The sequence below is a fragment of the Equus asinus genome, chromosome 7 (genome assembly GCF_041296235.1).
Source record: "Equus asinus isolate D_3611 breed Donkey chromosome 7, EquAss-T2T_v2, whole genome shotgun sequence".
Taxonomy (NCBI): Eukaryota; Metazoa; Chordata; class Mammalia; order Perissodactyla; family Equidae; genus Equus; species Equus asinus.
The window spans coordinates 105,653,775-105,674,899 of NC_091796.1; the positions used below are offsets into that span (position 1 = coordinate 105,653,775).

At 33.8% G+C, this 21,125-nt stretch overlaps 18 non-coding genes and 3 pseudogenes across 18 annotated transcripts; all 21 read left to right on the forward strand.

Annotated features, from left to right (window-relative positions):
- Nucleotides 1–686: 686 nt before the first annotated feature.
- LOC123287465 (small nucleolar RNA SNORD113/SNORD114 family) lies at nucleotides 687–758 on the forward strand. The gene has a single exon (XR_006530797.1). It is a non-coding gene; the product is annotated as a small nucleolar RNA SNORD113/SNORD114 family (small nucleolar RNA).
- Nucleotides 759–1,614: 856 nt separating this feature from the next.
- Nucleotides 1,615–1,688, forward strand: LOC123287476 (small nucleolar RNA SNORD113/SNORD114 family). The gene has a single exon (XR_006530807.1). It is a non-coding gene; the product is annotated as a small nucleolar RNA SNORD113/SNORD114 family (small nucleolar RNA).
- Nucleotides 1,689–2,571: 883 nt separating this feature from the next.
- On the forward strand, nucleotides 2,572–2,643 carry LOC123287448 (small nucleolar RNA SNORD113/SNORD114 family). Its single transcript, XR_006530783.1, has one exon. It is a non-coding gene; the product is annotated as a small nucleolar RNA SNORD113/SNORD114 family (small nucleolar RNA).
- Nucleotides 2,644–3,853: 1,210 nt separating this feature from the next.
- LOC123287489 (small nucleolar RNA SNORD113/SNORD114 family) lies at nucleotides 3,854–3,926 on the forward strand. The gene has a single exon (XR_006530817.1). It is a non-coding gene; the product is annotated as a small nucleolar RNA SNORD113/SNORD114 family (small nucleolar RNA).
- An 869-nt stretch (nucleotides 3,927–4,795) lies between these two features.
- LOC123287481 (small nucleolar RNA SNORD113/SNORD114 family) lies at nucleotides 4,796–4,867 on the forward strand. The gene has a single exon (XR_006530812.1). It is a non-coding gene; the product is annotated as a small nucleolar RNA SNORD113/SNORD114 family (small nucleolar RNA).
- Nucleotides 4,868–5,773: 906 nt separating this feature from the next.
- On the forward strand, nucleotides 5,774–5,845 carry LOC123287546 (small nucleolar RNA SNORD113/SNORD114 family). Its single transcript, XR_006530862.1, has one exon. It is a non-coding gene; the product is annotated as a small nucleolar RNA SNORD113/SNORD114 family (small nucleolar RNA).
- A 905-nt stretch (nucleotides 5,846–6,750) lies between these two features.
- On the forward strand, nucleotides 6,751–6,825 carry LOC123287544 (small nucleolar RNA SNORD113/SNORD114 family). The gene has a single exon (XR_006530861.1). It is a non-coding gene; the product is annotated as a small nucleolar RNA SNORD113/SNORD114 family (small nucleolar RNA).
- Nucleotides 6,826–7,369: 544 nt separating this feature from the next.
- On the forward strand, nucleotides 7,370–7,450 carry LOC123287488 (small nucleolar RNA SNORD113/SNORD114 family; annotated as a pseudogene).
- A 923-nt stretch (nucleotides 7,451–8,373) lies between these two features.
- LOC123287494 (small nucleolar RNA SNORD113/SNORD114 family) lies at nucleotides 8,374–8,444 on the forward strand. Its single transcript, XR_006530819.1, has one exon. It is a non-coding gene; the product is annotated as a small nucleolar RNA SNORD113/SNORD114 family (small nucleolar RNA).
- A 1,483-nt stretch (nucleotides 8,445–9,927) lies between these two features.
- LOC123287480 (small nucleolar RNA SNORD113/SNORD114 family) lies at nucleotides 9,928–10,001 on the forward strand. Its single transcript, XR_006530811.1, has one exon. It is a non-coding gene; the product is annotated as a small nucleolar RNA SNORD113/SNORD114 family (small nucleolar RNA).
- Nucleotides 10,002–10,871: 870 nt separating this feature from the next.
- LOC123287550 (small nucleolar RNA SNORD113/SNORD114 family) lies at nucleotides 10,872–10,943 on the forward strand. The gene has a single exon (XR_006530866.2). It is a non-coding gene; the product is annotated as a small nucleolar RNA SNORD113/SNORD114 family (small nucleolar RNA).
- Nucleotides 10,944–11,803: 860 nt separating this feature from the next.
- On the forward strand, nucleotides 11,804–11,880 carry LOC123287485 (small nucleolar RNA SNORD113/SNORD114 family; annotated as a pseudogene).
- An 835-nt stretch (nucleotides 11,881–12,715) lies between these two features.
- Nucleotides 12,716–12,789, forward strand: LOC123287486 (small nucleolar RNA SNORD113/SNORD114 family). The gene has a single exon (XR_006530816.2). It is a non-coding gene; the product is annotated as a small nucleolar RNA SNORD113/SNORD114 family (small nucleolar RNA).
- A 904-nt stretch (nucleotides 12,790–13,693) lies between these two features.
- On the forward strand, nucleotides 13,694–13,765 carry LOC123287455 (small nucleolar RNA SNORD113/SNORD114 family). Its single transcript, XR_006530789.2, has one exon. It is a non-coding gene; the product is annotated as a small nucleolar RNA SNORD113/SNORD114 family (small nucleolar RNA).
- Nucleotides 13,766–14,668: 903 nt separating this feature from the next.
- Nucleotides 14,669–14,740, forward strand: LOC123287464 (small nucleolar RNA SNORD113/SNORD114 family). Its single transcript, XR_006530796.1, has one exon. It is a non-coding gene; the product is annotated as a small nucleolar RNA SNORD113/SNORD114 family (small nucleolar RNA).
- Nucleotides 14,741–15,650: 910 nt separating this feature from the next.
- On the forward strand, nucleotides 15,651–15,724 carry LOC123287456 (small nucleolar RNA SNORD113/SNORD114 family). The gene has a single exon (XR_006530790.1). It is a non-coding gene; the product is annotated as a small nucleolar RNA SNORD113/SNORD114 family (small nucleolar RNA).
- Nucleotides 15,725–16,547: 823 nt separating this feature from the next.
- LOC123287463 (small nucleolar RNA SNORD113/SNORD114 family) lies at nucleotides 16,548–16,624 on the forward strand (annotated as a pseudogene).
- Nucleotides 16,625–17,513: 889 nt separating this feature from the next.
- Nucleotides 17,514–17,588, forward strand: LOC123287466 (small nucleolar RNA SNORD113/SNORD114 family). Its single transcript, XR_006530798.1, has one exon. It is a non-coding gene; the product is annotated as a small nucleolar RNA SNORD113/SNORD114 family (small nucleolar RNA).
- An 880-nt stretch (nucleotides 17,589–18,468) lies between these two features.
- On the forward strand, nucleotides 18,469–18,540 carry LOC123287446 (small nucleolar RNA SNORD113/SNORD114 family). Its single transcript, XR_006530781.1, has one exon. It is a non-coding gene; the product is annotated as a small nucleolar RNA SNORD113/SNORD114 family (small nucleolar RNA).
- An 887-nt stretch (nucleotides 18,541–19,427) lies between these two features.
- On the forward strand, nucleotides 19,428–19,502 carry LOC123287450 (small nucleolar RNA SNORD113/SNORD114 family). Its single transcript, XR_006530784.1, has one exon. It is a non-coding gene; the product is annotated as a small nucleolar RNA SNORD113/SNORD114 family (small nucleolar RNA).
- A 794-nt stretch (nucleotides 19,503–20,296) lies between these two features.
- Nucleotides 20,297–20,371, forward strand: LOC123287468 (small nucleolar RNA SNORD113/SNORD114 family). Its single transcript, XR_006530800.1, has one exon. It is a non-coding gene; the product is annotated as a small nucleolar RNA SNORD113/SNORD114 family (small nucleolar RNA).
- The last annotated feature ends 754 nt before the right edge of the window (nucleotides 20,372–21,125 follow it).

Consider the following 21,125-nt stretch of genomic DNA (forward strand, 5'->3'; position numbering starts at 1 on the left):
AATACTATTAATATACATTGCAAAAACTGAAGATGAATGAAAATAAATGGCACAAGTATGTTGTCCCTTTTGCTAAGTATGATAGAGACAGTAATGAGTAATTGATATAGTCTATCAGTGGCTATATCAATATTATTCGGTCACTTAAGAGAAAATAAAATAGACATGATCACGACTTGCTAATTACCTACATCACTTAGTAAATAAAGGTGGAATTAAGGACCTGTGGCGGTAACGTCTCAAGGTTTTTTTGTTCTGCTCTTCATTGTGTGTCACAGAATGGATATATTCCAGCTGATTTAAGCGTCCTCCCTGGTCAGGAGCTCTGTCGTTGCATCTCTGTTTGAGCAGCAAGGAGACCAACGTGAGTAATAGTCAATGTTGTTCTTTGTTTGACTGTTTTTTAAAAAATGTTTTCACTGTGTTGTTAAAAAGTATTAAATATGATCAAAGAAAGTGAGACATGCCAGTGTTATAAGATTAATATCAAGCGTTATGTTGACTGGTCCATATATGAAAAGCTAGGCTCAGTTAATGGAAGGAATTTGGTCTCAGTGGAAATGGTTGTATAGATGGATGTTAAAGACAGTTAAGAATCTTATTCTTGTTTTTCTTGATTTATATGTATTTATTAATGAATTAATCAATAAACAAATGTAGGTGGTAATAGAAAAGAAGGCCAATCCTGGACCAAGAATGATGACTGGCGGTGTGTGAGTCCTATATGATGAATATGTGTCTAGAACTCTGAGGTCCAACACAAATGGAATCTAGTCCATTGTCCTTTTAAGAAGGGAACCTATGGACAGATGTCAGGAATACACAAGGATCTTGTTCTTGGTCTTTGAGTTCATGCAGTTTAAAAATATTATTATAAGAGAATCAATGGCAGAACAAATAAATTTATAAATGAATAAAGATGAAGAGAGTGAAGCTTTGTTCATTAGTAAAATATGTCATAAGGAAAATGAATATCAATGTAAACTGGAATGTTTAAAAAAAGGACCAAGTGTATCATGTGTTTGGCCGAGGGTGACACAGACAGTGACATGTCAGTGCTCTCACTCAGGTATTTTTTCAATTTATTTTATTAAGAGAAAAAGAAATAAATCTTACCCTAGATGAATAAATGCCCCAATGACTATGCAGATAAATGGTGGAAAATGTGGAAGAATGAAGAAAATGTCTGAATCTTCTATCATATTGTCTGTTGCAATTTTCAGAATGAATGCATTGAGCTGATTTCAGTATCTGCTGAGATGGATTGTTATGTTACCTTTATGTTAGGAAAGAGACCAAGGTGAATAATAGTCAAAGACTTTACATTGGTTTGAGTGATTTAAGAGCATTCCTGGTATTATTAAAAAGTGATAAAAATAATAAAAAAGTTAACTACGGTCCACTGACCAGTATGATGTGAAATATTATATTGATAAGTTGATAATATGCACCACTGAGGTTGATTAATGAAAGAGATATAATCTAAGTGGTACATGATTCTATAGACAGAAGTTAGGTTTATTCAAGGATTTTTTTCTTGTGATTTTATGTCATGTATTTATTTTGATTATTAATGATTTAATTGTTACAAATGAAGAAAAAGAGGCCCAGAAGTGGACCAGTGATGACCACTGCTGCGTAGGAGTCATATATGGTGAATATTATGTGTCTGTGACTCTTAAATCCACATGAAAGAAAATCTAGTCTATCTTTTGTTGTAAATGACCCCAGGGGTCAGTGTTAGGAATATACAAAGATCATATTCTTATTTTGGGTTCATAGATTTAGATTTATTTTCATTAATGAATCAGTAATCGAACCATTAAAAAATAAAAAAACGGATCAAGAAAAGAGGGTGAAGCATTGACCAACTAGGAACACACGTTGTGAGGCAAGAAATGTTATGAATAAAATGGAAAACATTCATGCTCATTAAGCAATAAATGGAATAAGCATTTTGCTTTTTTGCCTAAGAGCCGTATGGACACTGATAAGTCAAGGTCAATATTATTGTTCTGGGTCAGTCTCAAAGTTAAGATTTTCTTTTGTCAAGAGAAAAAATACTACATTATAAAAAATTAATGAATGCCTAAAGGAATAAATGAAATGTGGAAAATAAAGGTCAGTGGAGATAAGGTCTGAAATTGTTTATCGTCTGCTCTGTGCTCCTTAGACTGGGTGCCGTCAAGGTGATTTAAGGATTCGTCTGTGGTCACAAGGTCTCGTTGCATTCGTGTGTTAGGAGACCATGTGAGTAAAAGTCAAAATTTTGGTATTAGTTCAATACTTTGTTTAAGGGATTGTTGAAAACTGTGAAATATAATCCATGAATCCAAATAGCCCACTGAGAAATATGGGATTTATATGAAGCATTATGTTGTATAATGCATAAAATAAAAATTGAGAATAATTAATGAGAGAGATACTGACATCAGAATGATTCTAAATATATTAGGAATTTCTAGGCTCTTCGTAGGTTTCTGTGAATAATGACTTTTAAAATTATAATTACTGAATTTTTAATTGATCAGAATTAATGTAGAAATGAGTGAAGGAAAAGAGGCACAATATTGGCTCGATGATGACTGCTGGTGGCGTATGAGTCGTATATGATGAATACGTGTCTGGAACTCTGAGGTCCAACAGAAATGGAATCTAGTCCATTGTCCCAGTTTGAAGTGATCCTATAGACAGAGGTCAGGAATATACAGAGATCCTTGTTTTGGTCCTTATGTCAATGCATTTTCTCCCTATTTTTATAATTGAATCAATGAAATAATCAACATGCAAATGTGTAAATAAATAAAAATGAAGAATGTGAAGCCCTGTCCAATTATAATGTGGTTAGGCAAAAATTACTATAATATAGTAATCTGTTAATGTGTATTAAAAAGACTGATATGCATTAGGAAAGAAATGGCCTAAGGGTGTTAGTTCTTTGGCTAATGATGATATAGACAGCGTTACGTAATGGTCAATGTTCATATTCTGTGTCAGGTGCAAGATTGATATTGTTTGTTTACTTAATAAAAAATAAAATATCCATTACCCAAGTCACAACTTACCTAAATGACTGACTAAATGAAAGGTGGAATGCAAAGCCCCATGAACATAATGTCTCAGTCCTTTTTATCATCTGCCCTGTCTTGTGCTCCTTAGAATGGTCGCATTCAAGCTGATTTGAGCACTCCGCCCTGGTCAGGAGCTTTCTGGTTGCATCTATGCATTAAGCTCATGGAGAGCAATGTGAGTAATGGTCAAAGTTCTTGTCTTGGGCTTGTGGTTTTTTAAAAGGTTTACACTGCATTATAAAAAAAGTGTGAAATATAATCAGTGATCGCAAATCATGGCCAAATAATTAAAATGAGGTTGGGGCCGGCGCCATGGCCGAGTGGGTAAGTTGGCGTGCTCCGCTTCAGTGGCCCAGGGTCTCGCTGGTTCGGATCCTGGGCGTGGACGTGGCACTGCTCATCAGGCCATGCTGAGGTGGCATCCCACATGCCACAACTAGAAGGACCCACAACTAAATAAAATATACAGCTGTATACTTGGGGATTTAGGGAGAAAAAGCAGAAACAAAAAAAACAGATTGGCAATATTGTTAGCTCAGGTGCCAATCTTAAAAATGAGGTTAATATGAATTATGATGTTAATTAATCTATATGGAAACCATTGAGGTCAATTAATGAAATATATTGTCAGTGGAAAGTAATTCTATAGACAAACGTTAGAGATATTCAAGGCTCTTGTTTTGAGTTTTTGTTTTCCTTGGGTATTTATTTTATTATTAGTGAATTGATGAATTAATCAATAAAAACATGTAGACATGAATGAATATAATGAGGGCCAAACCTGCGTCAAAGATAAAGACTGGTGGCCTGAGTCTTGGATGATGAACACTGCAGGTCTGGAATGCTGAGGTCCAACACAACAGAAATCTAGTCCTTTCCCCCCATTTGAAGTGATCCCGTAGAGAGGCGTCAGGCATTTATGGGGATCGTGTTTTTGGTCTTTGTGTACCTGATCATTTAAAAATATTATTATGGCCAGGTTAATAAACAAATACATTACTGAATACAACAGAAGAGGGTGAAGCACTTTTTTGTTGCTAAAATATATCACAAATTAAAATAATATTAATATAAATTGGAATGGAAAATAAAAGATTCAAGTGTATATGTTTTTGAGGAAGAATGATATAGACAGTGATAAGTAATAGTTACCAAGTGGGTCAGTAATAACTCTGACATTTGATTTATTAAGGGAAAAAATAAATATTACCATAAATTAGTAAATGCTAAAATTACTATGCAATGCATAGTGGCATATATAGATCAATAAAGAGAATATCTCAATATTTTTATCAACCCATCTGCTTGTTACTCTTCAGAACAGACGGTTTGAGCTGATTTCAGCTTCTGCTGTGCTCAAGATTGTCATGCTCCCTCTGGGTGTGGAAAGAGACTAAGGTGAACAATGGTCAAAGTTGTCTTGGAATGGGAATTTGTTTAAGGGTACTCATGATATTATGATAAAGTATTAAATAATCAAAAAGTTAACCATGGCCCAATGATAAATATAATAAGAAACATATTGGTTAATCGATAATGTGCAAGATTGAGGTTGATTAATGGAAGAGATATAGCCTTTTTGGGAAATGATTCTGTAAATTGATGTCAGGGATATTGAAGGATCTTCGGTTTTTGTGAACTACGTATTATTTTTATTATTATCAATGAATCAATGATTTAGTCAATACAAATGTAGAAATGAACAAAGAAAAGAAACACAATCATGGACTGGTGATGAAGACTGGTGCTGTGGGTATCATGGGCCATGAAAATATGTCTGAAACTTTGAGGTCCAACACAGAACATAATTTGGTCTGATCCCTCTGTTGAAATTGTTTCTATACAGAGATGTCAGGAATATAAAAAGATCCTATACTTGTACTGATTTTATAGGCATAGATTTGTTATTATTAATAGACGAATGATTGAACCATTAAGCAAATATAAATAAATATTTAAGGAAAATAGGGTGAAGCATTGTCCGAATATGAACATATGTGGTGAGGCAAAAGATATTGTTAATGAAAATTGAAGACAATGATGCCCACTAAGAAATAAATGGAACAAAGGGTCACCTCTTTGACCAAGGTTATATAGACATGCATAAGTAAGAGTCAATTTAATTGTTCTGCTTCAGACTAAAGATTTTTTCCTTTTAATAAGATAAAATATATATGTATATAAAGAAAAAATAATAAATACTTAATGCTGAGTAAATGAAACGTGGAAAGCAAGCATCAATGAAGATTACATCTCAATTTATTTTTATCATCTACTCTGTTCTGTACTTTTCAGCATAAACGTACGAGAGATGATTTAGCATCTTCCGTGGACGTGAGCTATGTGGTTGCCTCTCTATAATAGGAGGATGGAGATTAATGTGAGTAATAGTTGAAGTTCCTCTCTCAGTTTGTGGGTTTTTTTAATGGTAATTCACTGTGTCATCAAAAAGTGTGAAATATAATTAAGGAAGGCAGCTATATCTCAGTGTTATGGGATATATGAAACATTGGTTAATGCTTGTATGAAAAACTGAGAGTATTAACGAGAGATATATTGATGTGAGAATAATTCTGTATACAGATTCGGAATATAAAGACTCTTCTTGGTTTTTTTGAATTGTACTCCTTAAAAATTATTAGTGAATTAATGGTTTATTCAATAATCAAAGAGACATATATGTAGAAAAAGAGGGACAATATTGGATCGATGATGACTACTGGTGGCGTATGGGTCATATGTGATGAATATGTGTCTGGAACTCTGAGGTCCAACATAAAATTAATCTAGTTGTTTCCTACTGTTTGAAGGCATCCTGTAGACAGATGTCAGGAATAAATGAGGGGCTTATTTTTGATCTTTGTGTTTGTGCATTTTCTTTCTATGATTATAATGGGATAAATGTGAGAATCTATAAATAAATATTTTATAAATAAATAAAGATGAATGGAGTAAAGCATGGTCCAATTATAAAAATATGTAGTGAGGCAAGGGATACTATTAATAGATTATGAAAACCCTGAAGTTCAATTAGAAACAAATAGTACAACACTGTTATCTCTTAGGGTAAGGATGACATAGGCGGTGTAAGTCATAGACAGTGTTCATATTCTGGCTCAATGGCAAGATCAAAGTCGTTTGTTTTCTTAAAAGACTAAATATATATCAAATTAATGATTGCTTGATTAACTATATGAATGTTGAAGTGGGGATCTTTGGAGAGAATGGCTCAATCGTTTTCATCATCTCCTTTGCTTTACACTCCTCAGAACCGCCACCCTGGACCGGATTTAAGGACTCTTGATCACCAGCTCTAGGTGCATCTGTTTTTTAGGAGCCTGGAGACCTGTGTAAGCATAATCAAATTTCTTGTCTCAGTTTGGGTGGTTTGTCTAAGGGTATTCACTGTTTTAATAAAATGTTTGTAATATAAACAATCAAGGCCATCTTTATTCTGTTGATAAATATATTAATATGAACCATTATGTTGATTAATGCATACATGAAAACTCATAATAAATATGACACAGATGTAATGATGTGAGAGTGGTTCTAGAGACAGATCAGAGATATCAAGGCCTTGTTGGCTTTTGCGAATCAGAGAGTTTTAAAATTATAATTAGTAATTAATGAACTAATCAATAAACTATAGAAATGAATGAAGAGAAAGTGATCTTTCTGGATCAATGATGATAACTGCCGGCGTATGAGTCATGGATGATGAGTAATACATGTCTGGAACTCTGAGGTCCAACACAAAAGAAATGTGGTCTTTCTCTTCATGCATTTTCGTTCTGTTATTAGGATTGAGCCAATGAAATAATCAATCAATAAATATATGGATCAATGGAGAGAAAGTCTCAATCTTTTTATCGCCTTTTCTGTTTGGTACTTTTCAGAATAGAAGCTGAAAGATTTCATTGTGATCTATTGTGATCAAGCTTGTCATGTTCCTTTATTGTAGGAAAGAGACCAAGGTGAGTCATGGTTAAAGTTCTTCTCTTGGTTTGGGTCATTAGTTTAAGGGTTTTCATGGTATTGTTAACAAGTAATCAACATTGTCAAAAAATTAACTATGGCCCAATGATAAATATGATATGAAACATTATGTTGATTAGTTGATAATATGTAGCTTCGATATTTATAAATGAAAGAGATATAATCTATTTTGGCAATGATTCTATAGAGGAAAGTTAGGGATACTCAGTTATCTTTGTTTTTTGTTAATTGTATATTTTATCATCATCAGTGAAGTAATAATTTAATTGCTACAAATATATAAATGAATGACCTAAAAGTGGACCTCTCATGAACCCACCATGACGCCTGGTGGCAGATGTCATAGGTGATGAACATGTGTCTGGAACCCTGAGGTCCAACACAATACATACTGTATTTTCTCTGTTTATTTGATTCTGTTGACATATGTTAGGAATGTATAAAGATCATGTTCTTATTTTGGGTTAATAGATTTGTATTTTTTATTATTACTAGAATAATGATAGAAACATTGAATAAATAGAAATAATAGATTAAGAAGAAAAGGGGAGTTCTTGTCTAACTATGAACATACATGGTGAGGCAAGAAATATTAATGAAAACTGCAAACACTGGTGCCCATTAAGTAATAAGTGGATCAAGGGTGTCACCTCTTTGGCCAAGGATCATACAGACATGAATAACTGAGAGTCACTTTTATTGTTCTGGGTCAGTCTTAAGTTTGAAGTTGATCTTTTTGTTAAGAGGAAAAACTTACGTTATGAAAAATTTATGAACTCCTGAATGACTAAGTAAATGAAATTTGGAAAGGAAGAATCAATGGGGATAAAAGTTTGGGGTTTTTCTGTCATTGATTGTGCTTTGTACTTCCCAAAATGGACACATTTGAGCTGATGGAGCCTTAGCCCATGGTGGCAAGCTGTATGATTGCACCTCTCCGCCGGAAGCTCAGAGATCAAGGTGAGTAATAGTCCAAATTCTTGTCTTGGTTTTAGTGATTTTTTTTTTCAGTGTATTCAGTGTATTATTCAAAAGTTCCATATAGAGTCATAGAAGACCAACTGTAGCTCAGTGATAAATACTGAATTTTATGAAACATTATATTGATTAATGCATAAATGAAAAACAGCCTAAATTTTAAAAAGTGATATGTTAAAGTGAGAATGATTCTATATACAGCTTAGAGATGTCATGACTCTTTTTGTTTTTGTGTGAATAATAGAGTTTTGAAATTATCGTTAGTGAATTAATGAATTAGTCAATAAACAACGTAGACGCGAATGCAGAAAAGGAAGGACCGTATTGGGCCACTGGCGACTACTGGCGGCAGTGAGTTGTGTATGATGAGCGCGTGTCTGGCACTCTGTGGTCCACAGAAGTTGGATCTGCTCCATTGTCCTATTTGAAGTGACTCTATAGACAGAGGTCGGGAATATACAAAATCTTATTTTTGGTTATTTTTTTTTCATTTATTTATTTTCGGATGTACATCATAATATATTTCGAATTCTGTGTAGCTTACATCATGTTCACCACCTGTTATTTTTGGTCTTTATGTTCCTGCATGTTCTACTTTTATATAATTGGATTGATAAAATACTCAATGAACACAAATAAACAAACATGAAAGCAGTGAATTATATTGTCCAATTATAAAAATATGTAGTTAGGCAAGGAATAGTATTAATATATATTTAAATCACTGATAATGTGCAAGATTGAGGACTATTAATGGAAGAGATATAGTCTATTTGGGAAATTATTCTGTAGACTGATATTAGAAATATTCAAAGATCTTGTTCTTTTTCAAAAAATTTAGTTTATTTTTATTGATATGCAATGACATATTATATTAGTTTCAGGTGTACAGCATAATGATTTGATATATGTATATATAGCCTAATGATCACCACAATAAGTCTAGTAAAATCTGTCACCATACATCGTTACAAACATTTATTTTCTTGTGATGAGAACTTTTAAGATTTACTCTTTTCTGAACTTTCAAATATGCAATACAGTATTATTAACTATACTTCCCATGCTGTGCGTTATTTCCCTGTGACTTATTTATTTTCTAACTGGAAGTTTGTACCTTTTGATCCCTTCAACTATTTTGCCCACCCCCAAGCCCCAGCTCTGTTCTCTGTATCTATGAACTCTGTGTTTTCTTTCTTTCTTTTTTAGATTCCGCACATACGTGAGAGCATACAGTCTCACTTAAGTCTGTGTGACTGACTTCACTTAGCATAAGGCCCTCAAGGTCCATCTGTGTTGTCTCAAATGGCAGGATTTCCTTCTTTTTTATGGCTGAATAATATTCCATTGTACAAATATACCACTTCTTTATTCATCCATCAGTGGACACTTGTTATTTCCATATCTTGGCTATTGTAAGTAATGCTGCAATGAACATGGGGGTGCGTATTTTTTTGAGTTAGTGTTTTCATTTTTTCAGACAAATACCCAGAAGTGGAATTGCTGGATCACATGGTAGTTGTATTTTTAATTTTTGGAGGAACCTCCATACTATTTTCCATAGTGGCTGCACCAAATTGTATTCCAACCAACAGTGCACAAGGCTCCCCTTTTCTCCGCATCCTTGCCAATGCTTCTTGCTTTTTGTCTTTTTGGTAATAGCAGTTCCGACAGGTTTAGGTGATGTCTCATTGCGGTTTTGATTTGTATTTCCATGATTATTAGTGATGTTGAGCACCTTTTCATGTACCTGTTCGCCATCTCTATGTCTTCTGTTCTTGAGTTTTTGTGAACTATGTATTTTTAAAATTATTATCAATGAGCTAATGATTTGATTAATACAAATGTAGAAATTAACAAAGAAAAGGAGTGTCAAATGTGGATCGGCGATGATGACTGATGGTGTACGAGTCAGGGACAATGAAAATATGTGTCTGAAACTCCGGGGTCCAGTGCAGAATATAACTAGTCTATTCCTTCTGCTGGAATTGTTTCTGTAGAGAGATGTTAGGAATGTAAAGAGGTCATATTCTTATGTTGACAGAATCATTAACCAAATATAAATACGTATATAAAAAAGATGATGGTGAAGCCTCATCTGTCTATTAACATATGTGATGAGGAAAATATATTATTAATACAAATTTAAAACACTGATGTCCATTAAGAAATAAGTAGATCAAGAAATCACCTCTTTGACCAAAGTCAGCTAAACACAGATGAATACAGATTATTTTAATTATCCTGCGTCAGTCTCAAGATGGAATTTTTTCCTTTTTAAGATAAAAATTATATATTAAAAAATAATAACTAACTAAATACTGAGTAAATGAAACATGGAAAGCAAGCATCAGTGGAGATTTGATATCCGTTTTATCATCTGCTCTTCTGTATTCTCCTCAGAGCGAAAACGCTCAAGATGATGTGAGCATCTTCCGTGGTCACAAACTCTATAGTTGTGACTTTATAATAGGAGCCTGGAGAACAATGTGAGTAATAGTTGAAGTTCTTGCCTTGGTTTCAGTGTTTTGGTTGCTTTTAAGATTATTCACTGTATTACTAAAAAGTATGGAATATAAGCTAAGAAGGCAACTGTATCTCAGTGTTAAATATGGGATACATGAAACATTCTATTGGTTAATGCACATGTGGAAAACTGAAGGTTAATTAATGAAAGATCCATTGCTTGAGAATATCTGTCTTCATTTTAAGGGCATCAAGGCTCTTCTTGGTTTTTGTGAACAACAGGGTTTTAAAATTGTTGGTGAATTAATGATTTAATCAGTATACAAATAGAATGTAGTGAGAACAAAGAGGTAATATTGGATCGGTGATGACTGCTGGTGGCGTACGAGTCGTATATGATGAATACGTGTCTGGAACTCTGAGGTCCAACATAAAGTTAATCTAGTCCATTCCCCTTGTTTGCAGGTGAGAAATATACCAAGATCTTGTTTTTGGTGTTAGTGTTCCTGCATTTTCACCTATTATTATAATTGGATAAATGAGAGGATCTACAACATATAAATAAAAAATACGAAGCATTGTCCAATTATAAAAATATGTGATGAGGCAAGAAATAGTATTTATATATTATGAAAACCATGAAGTTCAATTAGAAACAAATAGCATATGATTGTTACCTGTATGGTGGAGAATGACGTAGACAGGATAAGTTATAGAAAATGCTCCTAGTCTCAGTCACTGGTAAAATCGAACTTCATTTTCTTAAGGGAAAAAAGCATATACACCAAATTAATGATTGCCTAAATGACTGACTACATGAGAGGTGAAAGGCAAGGATCAATGGAGAGAATCTCTCAACCTTTTTTATCATCTGCTCTGCCCTCTACTCCTTAGAATGGACACATTGGACCTGACTTAAGGATTCTTCCTTGATCATGAGCCCTAGGGTTGCATCTCTGTTTTAGGAGTCTGGAGACCACTGCGAGTGATAATCAAATCTCTTGTCTTGGTTTGGGTGGTTTTTTTAAAGTGTATTCATTGTATTGATAAAAAGTGTGAAATATACTCAAAGACAGTTAACTGGTGTCCTAGTGAGAAATATGGGATTAACAAGAAGCATTGTATTGCTTAATGCTTATATGAAAAACTGGTAGTAAATATGACAGATATAATGATGTGAGGATGCTCCCAAATACCTATTAGAGCTACTAAGGCCTTCTTGGGTTTTTGTGAATCACAGAGTTTTCAAAGTGTAATTAGTGAATTAATGAATTAATCAATAAACAATATAGAATGAATGAAGAGAGGCTGCCAGCATATGAGTCATAGATGATAAATAATATGTGTCTGGAACTCTGAGTTCCCACAGTAAAGAAATGTGGTCCTTCTCTTTATGCATTTTCATTCTTTAATTGGATCACTGAAACAGCAGTGAGGAAATCTATAAAAAATAAAGTTGAATTGTTGAAGCATCGTCGAATTTTTACAATATGTGGGGAGGCCAGATATGCTATTAATATAATTTGAAAACTCTGAAGTCCAAAGAGAAATAAATGGAATATGACTATAACCTCTTTGGCTAGGATGAGATAGACAGGATTAATTGTAGATGGTGTTTATGTTCTGGGTCACTGGGAAGTTCAAAGTAGTTCTTAAAAGAGAGTGAAATAAATATGCTCCAATAATGATCGGCTAAATGACTGACTAAATGAACGATGTAAAGGGAGGATGGAGAGAATGGAGAGACTATCTCAACCTTTGCATCACCATTTCTGCTTGATATTCTTCAGAATGGAGGTTCTAGTTGATTTCAGGTTCTGCTCCGATCAAGATTGTTTGTTGCCTCCACGTTAGGAGAGATACCAAGGTGAGTAGTAATCAGAGATTTTGTCATAGTTTGGTCATTTGTTTAAGGATATTCACAGTTTTATTAAAAATTAGTAAATATAATCAAAAAGTAAATTGTGGCCCAATGACAAATGATATGAAACATTATGTTGATTAGTTCGTAGTATTTAACATTGAGATTGATTAATGGGAGAGAGACAATCTATGTTGGCAATTACTATATAGATAGAAGTTGGGGATATTCAAGTTGTTGGTTCTTCAGTTTTTGTTAATCGTGTTTATTTCAGTTATCAGTGAATTAATGATTTATCAATACAAATGTAGAAATGAATGAAGAAAAAGTGGACCTCTGATGGACCATGATACCTACTGGTGGTAGATGAGTTGCAGCCACTGAATAATATGTGTCTGGAGCTCTGAGGTCCCAGTCTATACATACTCTGTTATCTGTTTGTTTGATCCTACGGACAGGTGTTAGGAGACATCATGTTTTTACTTTGAGTTCATAGATTTAGTTTAATTATTATAAATGGATTAATGATAGAACCATTTAAAGATATGTAAATAACAGATAAATATAAAAGTGTAAATCACTGTCCAACTGTGAACACATGGTAAGGCAAGAGATATTAATAAAAATTGCAAATACTGATGCTCGTTAAGAAATAAATGGATCCGAGGATGTCACCTCTTTGGCCAAGGATCATATAGACATTAATTGAGTCAATTCCATTGTTCTGGGTCAATCTCAAGTTTGAGGTTGTTCTTTTTCTTAAGAGAAAAAATATCTACATTATGAAAATTTATAAATTCCTAAATGACTGGGTAGATGAAATATGGAAAGGAAGAGTCAATGGGGATGAAAAGTTTTATTATTTTTTTTATCATCGATTGTACCTTGTACTTCCCAAAATGGACGCGTCTGAGTTGATGAAGATTTATTCCATGGTGGCGAGCTGTATGATTGCATCTCTGTGCCAGAAGCTTAGAGATCAATGTAACAAAGTTCTTGTCTCGGTATCAGTGACTTTTTTCAGCGAGTTCAGTGTATTATTCGAAAGTTCCATATAGAATCACAGAAGGCTGACTGTAGCTCAGTGATAAATACTGAATTTTATAGAACATTACATTGAGTGATGCATAAATGAATAACAGCCTAATTTTAAAAAAGAGATATATTGATATGGGAATGATTCTATATACAGCTTAAGGATATCATGACTTTTCTTGGATTTTTGTGAAAAATAAGGTTTTAAAATTATTATTAGTGACTTAATAAATTAGTCAGTAAACATTGTGGAAATGAACAGAGAAAAAGAGGGGCCATATTTTGGATCAATGATGACTGCTGGTGGCATATAAGTCGTATACGATGAATACGTGTCTGGAACTCTCAGGTCCAACAGAAGTGGAATCTGGTCCATTGTCCTGTTTGAGGTGATTCCATAGACAGAGGTCAGGAATATACAAGGATCTTGTTTTTGATCTTTATGTTCATGCATTTTCGTTCTGTTTTTATAATTGAATCAATAAAATGATCGACCAAACACACATGCAAATAAAGATGGTGGTGAAATACTGTCCAATTATACAAATATATGGTTAGACAAGGAATAGTATTAATGTCTATTTTAAAAACTGACATCTATAAGGGACTATACGGTACAAGAGTGTTATTCTTTGACTAAGGACAGTGTGGTTATTAAATGTTAGTCAATGTTCATCTTCTCTATCAGTGACTAGATTGATAGTGTTCATTTACTTATGAGAAAATAAAATATACATTATTCCAATTCACTGCTTAATAATTGACTGACTAAATGAAAGGTGGAACGCAAGGACCAATGAACAGAATGTCTCAATCGTTTTTTCACTTGCTCTGCCCTGTACTCCTCAGAATGGACGCGGAAGCTGATTTAGCATCTCTCAGATCCAGGCGCTCTATGGTTGCATCTGTGTAATAGGAGGACGGAGATTAATGTGAGTAACAATTGAAGTTATTTTCTTGCTTAGGTGTTGCTTTTTTAAGGTAATTCACTGCATTATTAAAAAGTATAAAATATGACTCAAGGAGGCAGTGTATCTCAGTGATAAATATGGGATATAGGAACCATTATACTGATTAATCTTTCGGTGGAAAAGTGGAGATAATTAATCAAAGAGGTACATTGATGTTTGAATAATCTATGTAAAGATTAGGGACATAAAACTCTGGAGGTTTTGTAAATTATAGCATTTAAAATTATTTGTGAATTAATGATTTAATTAATAAGCAATTAAAATGAATCTAGAAAAAGGAATGATATTGGATCGATGCTGACTACTGGTGGCGTACGAGTTGCATACGATGACTACGTATCTGGACCTCTGAGGTCCAACACAAAAGAAATCTAGTCCATTCCCATTCTTGGGGATCCTATTGACAGATAGCAGAAATATATCAGGATCTTCTTTTTGGTCTTAGTGTTCATGCATTTGAGTTCAATTCTTATAATTGGATAAATTAGAGATTCTATAAATAAATATATAAAGTAAGTGAAGAAGAATGGAGTGAAGCATTGTCTAATTATAAAAATATGCAGTGAGGCCAAAAATACTATTAATATAGTATGAAAATCCGAAAGTTCAATTAGAAATAATTGGTACATGGCCGTATGGCTAAAGATGGCATAGTATAAATCATAGACAATGTTCAAATTCTGGGTCAGTGGCAAAATTAAAGTTATTCATTTTCTTAAGAGAAAAAAATATTTACACCAAATTAATGATTGCCCAAACTACTGACTAAATGAAAGGTTAAAAGCAACGATCAATGGAGAGAATGTCTCAACTATTTTTATCATCTGCTCTGCTCTGTACTCCTCAGAAGAGACACACTGCGCCTGTTTAAGGATTCCTCCTTGTCGTGAGCCCTAGGGTTGCATCTCTGTTTTAGGAGCCTGGAGACCAGTGTGAGTGATAATCAAACTTCTTGCCTTGGTTTGGGTGGTTTGTCTAAGGGTACTCATTGTACTGATAAAAAGTATAAAAGATACTCAAAGACAGCCAACTGTGTCCTGGTGAGAAATAGGTGATTAACAAGAAACATTACATTGATTAATGCTTATATGAAAAACTGATAATAAATATGACAGAGATATAAAGATGTGAGAATGGTTCCACATACGTATTAGAGCTATCAAGGTCCTTTTGAGTTTTTCTGAATCATAGAATTTTAAAAGTGTAATTCGTGAATTAATGAATTAATCAAAATAATATAGAAACGAATGAAGAGAAAGTCATCTTTTCTGGATCGATGATGACAACTGCCAGCGCTTGAGTCATGATGATGAATGATATGTGTCTGGAACTCTGAGGTCCAATATAAAAGAGATGTGGCCTTTCTCTTCATGCGTTTTCATTCTTTATTATAATTGGATCAACGAAATATCAATGAGGAAATATATATATTAAAAACAGCTGAATTGTAGAAGTGTTGTCCAATTTTAAAAATATTTGGGGAGGCCAGAAATACTATCAATATGATTTGAAAACACTGAAGTCCAAAGAGAAATAAACGGTACGTGACTGCAGCCTCTTTGGCTCAGGATGACATAGACAGGATAAATTGTAGGCAGTGTTTATGTTCTGGGTCAGTGGAAGTGTGAAGTAGTTCATTTTCTTAAGGGAAAATGAAATATACTCCAAATAAGGATTGCCTAAATGAAAGATGTAAGGTGAGACTCAGTGGAAGACTGTCTCAGTTTTTGTCATCTGCTCTGCTCTATACTCTGCAGAAGGGACACACTGAAGCTGATTGTAATACTCTTCCAAGGGCGTGAGCTCTCTCAATGCGTCTCTGTGCTAGGAGCATGTGGACCAACGTGAGTAACGGTCAAAGTTCTTGTCTTACTTTGAGTGCTTTGTTTAAGGCTATTCACTGTATTACTCAAAAACATTAAATATAATCAAAGAAGGCAAAATATGCCAATGTTAAATGTCAGGTTGATATGAGGCATAATGTTAACTAATCTATGAATGTAACCCTTAGGTCAGTTAATGAAAGCGATTTAGTCTCTGTGTAATATTACAGACAGAGATATTAGGAATGTTGAGGCATTGTATTCTTATTTGTTTAATTTATGTGTGTTTCTTAATGAATTCATCAATATTTATGAGAATGAAAAAAAGCAAGAAGGCTAATAATGGACCAATGATGACGATCGGTGGCGTTTCTGAGTCATACACGATGAATACTATGTGTCTGAAACTCTGAGGGCTGATACAAAGATACTCTAGTCCTTTGCTTGCTTGTGTAGGGACCCTATATATAGGTGTCAATAAGATATAAGGACTTTGTTCTCGCTCTTTGTGTTCATGAGTTTTAATAATTAATTTGTAAAAGTGGGAATGGTAGAATAAATTAACAAACGTATAAATGAATAAAGGTGGAGAGGTTGAAGCATTGTTCTTTGGTAAATATGTAGTAAGCTAAAACAACGTTAATATCGTTAAAATGGATATAAAAGGACCAAGTGTATTACATCTTCGCCTAAGGTTGATACGGACGATGAAATTTAGCAATCAGTTATTGACTGATTCAGTTGCAAGTTTGAACTTTATTTTTAAGGTAGAAATGAATACATTCCTATAAGCTAGTAAATACTTAAATGACCTTGTATATGAATGGTGGAAAGTATGGATCACTAGAGAGAAAGTCTTAACCTTTTTATCACTTTCTCTGCTTGGTACTCCTCAGAACAGATGCTCGAGCTGATTTCATCTTCTATCGTGATCAAGATTGTCATGTTCCCTTTGTGTTAGGAAAGATACTAAGGTGAGTAATGATCAAAAATTTTATCTTGGTTTGTGTCAATTTTTTAAGTGTATTCATGGTGTTATTAAAAAGTGATGAATATAATAAAAAAGTTAACTATGGCCTAATGATAAATATGATATGAAACATTATTTTGATTCATTTAATATATGTAACATTGAGATTGATTAATTAAAGACGTAATCTATGTTGGCAGTGATTCTATAGTAGAAGTTAGGAATATTCAAGTATCTTCTTCAGTTTTGTGAACCTTGTGTTTATTTTATTATTTTCAATGAATTAATTATTTAATTGATAGAAGTGTAGAAATGAATGAAGAAAAAGTAGGCCTCTTTTGGACCAATGATGACGACTAATGGCGGATAAGTCGTGGACGATGAATAATACGTGTCTGGATATCTGAGGTCCTCACAGTACGTTGGCTATTCCTTCTGCTGTGTTTGAGCTTGTAGACTGATGTAAGGAATATGCAAAGATCATGTACCTATTTTGAGTTCATAGATTTAGATTTGTTGTTATTAATGGAGCAATGGTAGACCATTAAAGAAATATAAACAGTATGTAAAGAAAAAAGGGTGAAGCATTATTCAACTATGAACATATAAGGAAAGGCAAGAAATATTAATAAAATTGAAAACACTGATGCCCATTTAGAAATAAGTGGATCAGAGGTCTACATCCTTGGCTAATTATCATATAGGCATAAATAAGTAAGAGTCAATTTATTTATTCTGAGTCAGTTTCAAGTTTGGGGTGGTTCCTTTGATTAAGAGAAAAAACATTTACATTATGAAAAGTTTATGGATACCTAAATAAGTGAGTATAATGTCCTAACTTTTTTTTAATCATTGACTGTGCTTTTTCTTCTCAGAATGGACACACTCAGGCTGAGTAAGCAGTATTCCATGGTGTCGAGTTTATGATTGCACCTTTGCGTTAGGAGCACAGAGACCAATGTGAGTAATAGTTACGTTTCTTGTTCTGGTTTCAGCAAGTGTCTTTTAGGGTGTTCAGTGGATTTTTTTAAGTGCTATATAGAGTCTGGTGGCCAACTATAGCTCAGTGATAACTATTGAATTAATATGAAACATTATGTGGATCACCATATAAATGAAATTTAAGGTAATTAATGGAAAGATATATCGATGTGAGAATGATTCTATATACAGATGAAGGATACCATGACTCTTCCTGGACTTTTGTGAAAAATAGGGTTTTAAAATTATTATTGGTTATTTAATGAATTAGTCAATAAACAATGTAGAAAAGAAAAAGAGGGAGGGACGATATTGGATCGATGATGACTGCTGGTGGCGTATGAGTCGGATCCGATGAATACGTGTCTGGAACTCTGAGGTCCAACAGAAGTGGAATCTAGTCCATTCCCATTGTTTGAAGGCATCCTTTAGAGAGATGTCAGGAATATACAAGGATCTTGTTTTTCATTTTCATTCTATCTTTATAATTGGATAAATGGATCTATAAATAAATATGTAAATAAAGATGAATGGAGTAAGCATGGTCCAATTATAAAAATATGTGGTGAGGCTAGAAAAACACTATGGATATATTATGAAAACCCTGAATTTCAATTAGAAATAAATAGTACATGACTGTTGCCTTATGGATTAGGATGATATAGATAGTAAATTCATAAATAATATTCAGATTCTGGGTCAGTTGCAGGATTAATGTTCTTTTTCTTAAGGGAAAAAATATATATGCCCAATTAGTGATTTCCCAAACTGCTAAGTGAAAGGGGAAACACAAGGAGCAGTGGAGAGAAAGTCTCAACCATTTTTGTCTGTTGCTCTGCCCTGTACTCCTCAGAGTGGGCGCCCTGGACCTGATTTAAGGATTCTTTCCGGATCACAAGCCCTGGGGCTGCATCCCAGTTCTAGGAGCCTAGAGAGCAAGGTGACTGATAATCAAACTTCTTGTCTTGGTTTGGGTGGTTCGTTTAAGAGTATTTGCTGTGTTGGCAAAAAGTATCAAATAGAATCTAAGAAAGCCACCTGTGCCCTTGTGACAAATGTGGGATTAATAGGAAGTATCACGTTGATTAAAGCTTTTAAGAAAACTGAGGATAATGACAATGATATATTGATGCGGGAATGATTCTTGGTAGATATGAGAGTTGTCAACGTTTTGTTGAGCTCTTTTGAATCATAGAGTTTTAAAATTGTAGTTGAATTAATGAATTAATCAATGAACAGTATAGAAATGAATGAGGAGAAAGTGGTCTTTTCTGGATCAATGATGATAACTGCCAGCGCATGAGTCACAGATGATGAATAATATGTGTCTGGAACTTTGAGGTCCAAAAGAGAAGACATGTGGTCTTTCTCTTCATGTATTTCCATTTTTATTATAATTGGATCAATGAAATATCAATGAAGAAATATATTAAAAAATAGAGTCGAATTGTAGAAGCATTGTCCAATTTTAAAATTATGTGGGGAGGCCAGAAATACTGTTACATAATTTGAAAGCACTGAAGTCCAAAGAGAAATAAATGGTACATGACTGTGACCTCTTTGGCTAAGGATGATACAGACAAGATAAATTATAGACAGTGTTTATGTTCTGGGTCAGCGGGAAGTTTAAAGTAGTACATTTCCTTAAGAGAAAATGAAATCTACTCCAAATCAGGATTGCCTAAATGGAAGACGTGAAGCAAGGATCAATGGAGGAATGTCTCATTTTTTATCACTTGCTCTGTACTCCTCAGAATGGATGACTTGAGCTGATTCTAACGTTCTTCCAAGATCGCCAGCTCTCTGAATGCATCTCTGTTGTAGGAGCATGGAGACCACTGTGAGTAATGGTCAGAGTTCTTGTATGAGTTTGAATGATTTGTTGAAAGCTATTCACTGTATTATTCAAAAGTATTAAATGTGATCAGAAAAGGTGAAACATGCTTGATAGGAGGCATTGTGTCGACTGATCCGTAAATGTAACACTGAGGCCAGCTAATGCAAGAGATTTAGTCTCTATGGGATTTGTAGATATGTTAGGAATGTTGAAGGATTGTTTTCTTATTTTTCAAATCTATATGTATTTCTTTATTAATTAATCAATAAATGTTTATGAGAGTGAAAATAAAGAGTGCCAGTCATGGATCAATGATGATGACTGGTGACGTATTAGTCACATGCAATGAGTACTACGTGTCTGGAACTCTGAGGCCCAACCCCAAAGTTATCTAGTCCATTCCTCATGTGTCAGGAATATACATAGATTTCTTTTCTTTGTTTTTGTGTTCATGAATTTTAATAATATTTATAAAGTATCTATGATGGAATAAATAAGAAATGTACAAAGGGATGAAGATGATGAAGCATATTCTTTGGTTAATATGTAGTCAGGTAAAAGAAAATTAATATACATTAGAATGGGTCATAAATGGACCAAGTGTGTTACCTCTTTCATGGAGGTTGATAAAGACAATGAAATGTAATGGTCAGTTATTGCCTGAGTCAGTTACAGGTTTGAGTTTATTTTATTAAGGTAAAAATAAATAAATATGACCATAAGTTAATAAATGCCTAAATGAGCGTACAAATTAACGGTGGAAACTGAATCAGTGGAGAGAAAGCCTTAACGTTTGTATTGACTTCTCTGCTTGGTACTCTTCAGAACAGATAATCAGGTTGATTTCATCTACTGCTGTGGTCAAGATTGTTACGTTGGCATCATGTCAGTGAGTAATAGTCAAAGTGAGTAATAGTCAAAGGTCTTGTCGTGCTTTGGGTCATTTGGTTAAAGATATCCGTGGTATTATTAAAAAGTATTAAATATAATGAAAAAGTTAACTATTGCCCAATGATACATATGATATGAAACATTATGTTAATTGATAATATATAGCTTTGAGATTGATTAACGAAAGACATGCAGCTGATGTTGGCAATGATTCTATAGATAGAACTTAGGGATATTCAAGT